This window comes from Sorex araneus, chromosome 4 (genome assembly GCF_027595985.1).
Source record: "Sorex araneus isolate mSorAra2 chromosome 4, mSorAra2.pri, whole genome shotgun sequence".
NCBI lineage: Eukaryota > Metazoa > Chordata > Mammalia > Eulipotyphla > Soricidae > Sorex > Sorex araneus.
Window position 1 is genome coordinate 71,211,500 of NC_073305.1, and position 6,000 is coordinate 71,217,499.

The window sequence follows — 6,000 nt, forward strand, 5'->3', positions numbered from 1 at the left end:
TTTTTTCTCTTTGGGTCACACCCGGCACTGCACAGGGTTTACTCCTGGCTCCACACTAAGGAATTACTCCTGGCGGTGCTTGGGGGACCATGCGGGATGCTGGGAATCGAACCTGGGTTGGCCGCGTGCAAGGCAAATGCCCTACCCGCTGTGCTCCAGTTCCCAGATCATGCAATTCTTACTTGTCTTTTCCCCCTTCTTACTGGTTTCATTTTTATAGAAATCTCTTGAATTCCTTCCATTTTGTTGCAAATGGAAAAAATTTTATCTTGAAAAATTTTGGGGAGTGAGCACATCAATGGCAGCCCACCAGAGATCTTTCCAGACCCTGTACTGAGCCAATTCCACCAGGACACCTCAGGTGGAGCATGCCTTCTCCACCTACTACAGATGAAGCCCAGGTGGCCCCGAACTTCCAGAAGAAAAATCCAGGTACGCAGGTTCAGGTACTAAGACTCCAGGCCACAGGTGGCAGTGGAAATGGGCCAGCCCTTCCCATCTCCCCTCCCGCTTGGGGTCCTGGCTGTCACGCCCATGAACTGCATGTAGGCGCCATGTCAGCACATCAACGGCCTTGATCCAGAGACTCCCAAAGCTCTGAGATTTTGAGTGAATCTCAAAATGGATTCGCTCCCTACAGAGATGTATCTGGACCCCACCATCTACAATTTTAGAATTCCAGAAGCGACCTCTCATGATGTTCATAATAAGCAATAGAAAATAAACTATCTAGCACCTGCCTCTGGCAGGCAGGCTAGAATAGTGGTGAGAAAATTCGAAATAATGGTGGTGGAAAGGTGTAATGGTGGTGAAACTGGTGTTGAGATATTGAATGTAATCAATTAATGTGAACAACCTTGTGAAAATAAAATTTTTTAAAAAATTGTGGGGGTGGTTTGAGCCCTACCTGGCTATGTTCAGGGCTTACTCCTGGCCTGTTCAAGGATCATGCCTGGCAGGGTTTGAGGAACTATATGTCATGCTGGGACTCAAACGCAGGTTGCCTGTGTGCAAGGCACGTGCCTTACACATTGCACTATCTGTTCCAATTCTATCTATTTTTAATACTCAAATGTATTCCACTGTATAAGTGTACCACATCTTTATCAACACAACTGACCATTTCAGTTGCTTTATTTTAATTATTTCAAATAGCACTGCAGTAAGTTTGGGTGAATGTAACTTTTTCCATTCATGTTTTGGTATTCTTTGGACAGATACCCAAATGTGGAATTGATTGCTAGATGTTATGATATGTTATGATATGTTCTATGTCTATGTCTATATCTATAGCTCCTTGGAGAAACATAATATTTTCCAGAATGGTTGCATTCCCAGCAACACTGTACTGAGCTCTCCCCCAGCCCTGAGTCCTTCTCCAACTCTTGCTCTTGCAGCTTTTGAGGGAAGCCACCCTCACGGGTATGAGGTGAGAGCCCATTGTGGTCTTTCTATGCATTTCCATGGTAATCAATGATGATAAACATTTTTGTTTGGTTTGGTTTTAATTTTGGCTTTTGAGCCACATCTGTTGATGCTCAAGGGGTTACTCCTGGCTCTGCACTCAGGAATTACTCCTGGTGGTGGCTGGTGGACCACAGGGATGCTGGGGATTTGACCTGGGCTGGCTGCATCGAGGCAAGCGCCCTACCTGCTGTGCTATCTCTCTGGTCCCAGATAAACATTTTTTTACGTGCCTGTTGGTCACCAATATGTCCTTTGGGAGATGTGTCTGCTCAAATATTCTGTTGTTGTTGTTGTAGCCACACCTGGCAGTGCTCAGCGTTTACTCCGGGCTTTGTGCTCAGGGATCACTCTTGGTGAGCTCCGGGGACAATTTATGGTATAGGGGATCACACCCTGGGTAAGCTGCATGAAGGACAAACTCCTTGCCTGCTGTAGTATTGCTCCAGCCCACTTCTATTTTTTGATTGGATAGTTTGTTTTTTGTTTTGTTTTGTTTTTGTTTTCTAATCACCTAGCAACGTTCAGAGATTACTTCTCCCTCTGCACTCAAGAATTACTCCTGGTGGTGCTCAGGGGACCATGTGGGGTGCTGGGGATCAAAACCAGGTTGGCCACATGCAAGGCAAATGCCCTACCCACGCACTATTGCTGGAGCCCCTGTTTCTTGGTTGTTAAGCTGCATCTTCACATTAACCCTTTATCAGATGTTTGTCGTGCAAGTATCTTCTCATTCAGTAGGGTGTTTTTTCATTGGATTTATGTTTTATTATACTACACAGTAGCTTTTCTAGTGAATGAAGTCATAATAGTTTTTTAAAATTTTTATTTCCCATGCTGTTGGGGTTGGGATCCCCCAAAGACACCTCTAATGCTAATGTGGAGTGTTTCCCTTACGATTTTTCTTCTTTTCAGTTTATACTTTCAGGTCTTACATCTAGGTCTTGAATTAATTTTGAATTTCTGTTTGTGTATGGGATGAGAGAGAAGTCCAGCCTCATTTTTTTTTTTTGCAGTTTCTCCAGCATTATTTGTGGAAGAGAAACCCTTGGTCATGGACCAAACACCAGGCAGTATGTGGGTTTGTTTCTAGGCTTTCCATTGGTGTGCGTTGACAGGCATGCGGTCCCAGGAGACAGACATGAGGCTGATGAGGGAGTGAGGAGAGATGAAGTCAACGGGGCTTGGGTTAGGGAGGTAACACAGTGCATGTCTTTTGGGAATGAGGCCCTGAGTTTGCTCCCTGACCCCAGATCCCTCTGCTCTGGGCCAGCACCATCCCAGGGGTCCCCAAAGCACTGCCTGGCAAGACCATGGAGCATCTCTGGGAGTGGGCCCGGGCTCCTTGGATATCATGTGGGTGCCACCTTCAAGGAAAAAGGGAAAAGGTCCCAATGAGGAAAGACCCCTCAGAGCTTCCCTGCACCTGGCATGGGGCATGGGTCTCTTTCTTGTGTGACCGTGAGTTCAGTTGCAAGTTGGTGATGCCATTTTTCTCTAAAATTGAAGAGAGGGGGAGAAAGGATCTTGCGTGTGTTTTTCGTCACCAACAAGTCTTGAGATGTGACAGTCTTGTCAAAACAAAACAATTCACCGAACTTCAGAGTAACCACAACACAAACTACGTGGCTGCGTGTCGAGCCTTGCTGATAGAGCCTGGAGGGTGAAACGTGCCAACACCACTCGGGAGGAAGAACTCGGCTCTGAAAGGGAGGAAGGCTACACCCCCCTCAGTGTGGGGAACTCAGAGCCCCCAGAAACAGTAGAGGGGCGGCCACCATGGCTACCCGGCCTCAGCAAGCCAAGGCTGATGGTCCTCACGGCAGGGCTGTGTCGGGCGGAGGGAAGCTCCATCCCTAACTTCCTCCTCTGGTCCAGGCAGGAGCGGAAACTTTCATGGAGAGGCTGGAGGGAGAAAAGAGGCCCAGGCAGCTGGCAAACAAGACCGGTTCAGTGCTCGCGTCCCGCGGAGCAGACAGCGTCCAGCAGCTGGATGGCACTGAGAGGCACGGGCAGAGAGAGAGAGATGTCTCCAGTTGCATTTTGGTTTGTGGTTTGTTGTTTTCCTTGCTTGGGGAGGGCTCAGCAGCGGTGCTTAGGGGTCCTGGGGCGCTTGTGGCTGCACTTGTTCTGACCCTTTGGTTGAGAGCTGGGTTAGTGACTCACTAACCAGAACCCCATCCAGGATGCTGGCGACAGCTAAGTGGCGTTGAGGACTCAGGGCCTCCACACTAAGCCAGCATGCGGCACTCTGATTGGCCCCTCTTGGTCAATAGACCCAGCACTGCTCAGGGGTCACTCTGGGCTCTGTGCATTGGGGTCACTCCTGGCAGTGCTCAGGGGACCATGTGGTACTGGGACCTCTTGTATGCGAAGTGTGTGCTTGGACCATCAGTCCATCTCCAAAGCCTTCCTTGATGCATTTTGAAGCAGATTTATTAGCAGATTGACTAATGTGAGAGAAAAATCGATGAAGGACACACCAATATATTTTTTTTAATTTTTATTTGTTTTAATTTTTATGGTGTGTGAGTTCAAAAAAGTGTGGGTGCTCGACACATGCATTTGGTGGCCAGAAGCCTTCTCCCCACCCCAGTGGGCCGATGGCGATGGACGAACAAAGAAGGAAACAGGGGCCAGGCTAGTTGGCGATCAGTTGCCAGTTTTTTTCTGATCTCTGTCCCCATTCCAGACTCACACTGCCACATACTCCAGTCTCTCAGCATTAGTTACAGAGCAATCACGAAGGGTTGTGGGTAGCAATCACACACGGGTGTGGCTGCACAATCAACAGGTGAAAAGCCCTTTCCTCAGGGGAGCTGCGAGAGGACAGAGTCTCATCCTGCAAGGAGAGAGCCCAACAGTGGAATTCCCTGGGAGGGTGTATTTCTCCTTCCCTCAGTCCAGATCCATTTAAACAGCCATCTTACATTTACTTCTTACTAATATTTCTGGACTGGAGCGATAGCACAGTGGGTAGGGCGTTTGCCTTTGCATGCGGCTGACCTGGGTTCGATTCCTCCATCCCTCTCGGAGAGCCCGGCAAGCTACTAAGAGTATCTCACCTGCATGGCAGAGCCTGGCAAGCTACCCGTGGTGTATTTGATATGCCAAAAACAGTAACAAGTTTCACAATGAAGATGTTACTGGTGCCCACTCGAGCAAATCGATGAACAATGGGGCGACAGTACTACAGTGCAGTGCTAATATTTCTAATCATTTTGTATGGACACCATAAGAGATATATTAAGCCTAAAGGGTGGCTCTCTTAGGGATGTCTTGCTCTATATCCAGACTACAGTCCTCAGGCCAGTTAGTCTTTCCTAACTCCAATAGGGTCTTTATCCAGATACTTCTTTTTGGGTCATGGCAGAGTTTGTCCATGACCATGTTCTTAACTTATTGTAAATTTTATGGCTGTTGGCCTGCCCCTTTTCAATGCCAGGGTAGCTTACGGCTTGCCCTGGGTCCATCCAATCTCTTGTCAGGACCCTCCTTTTGGAGTGCTAGGAACTAAGGGCACCTGAAGCTCAAGTCAAATAAATATGACCAGGCATCAAGTAAAGATGCCCAGGAGTAAATATTCAGAGTCAGTTAATTCCCACGTTACAGAAGCATAGCATTAACTGTCTTCCTGTGTGTATACAAAAAGGACATTGCTCTAAAGTAGACAAAGCAAAGGACATAAAGGAAAGAAAAAAGCAATATTTCACTTGCATATACAAAATCCAGAGTCCTCAGAAGAATCTGACTTGACAAGTCACAGGGTCTGATTTGGGGATAGAGCGATTAGCAGATAGGGGAAGCAGAGCACAAAGGCGAAGTCAAAGATAAACACAGAGGAATGGAGTGCCTCGGGAGCACTGTGACGGGTGCTATTCAATAAACCTAAGCTCCTTGCAGCAGGGGAGAAAGGACGAGCCAGTGTTATCCAACACCCAGGCCTTCTCTATGCAGGCGCAGGCTCGACCACTGAGCCACATCCCGGGACCCCCCAAGATTTTTGACTTCTGTACTTTTTGCCGTGCATGGAGTAAAGCAATTCCAAAGTGGCCATGCAGGGAGTTAGGTCTTGACTCTGTTAACATTGTCTATTGGAGCTTCTGAGAGAGATGCAGTGAGTGGACAAGCAGGCCCCGAGGTGTGAGTGGAGAAGCTTCCCCCTCTCTGCCTACCTGGCCACCTGCTGGGCGTGCAGGCCCTGTGGGAGAGAGGACCAGCAAGTTCAGCTTCGAGCTGTGTGTGCAAGATGGGGTCAGAATCTCGGACAGTTTGCCTTGCACAAAACTGACCCCTGTGTGTCCGAGGGTGGTAACTGGACCAGTGGAATGACAGGCCCAGGGGACAGGGAGGGAGAGGCTGAGGGAAGCACAAGCAGAGAGCTCAGAGCAACGAGCTGGGAGCTCAGCCAGAGGGAAGGAGGGCCACATGGAATGTTCCAGCTGCCCCCCACCCCCACGACCCCATAGCTGGTAAGAGCAAAGCGGAATCTCTGCCTGGAGCCCCTGGGAAGAGAGGGAGGAGCAGGCAGGACAG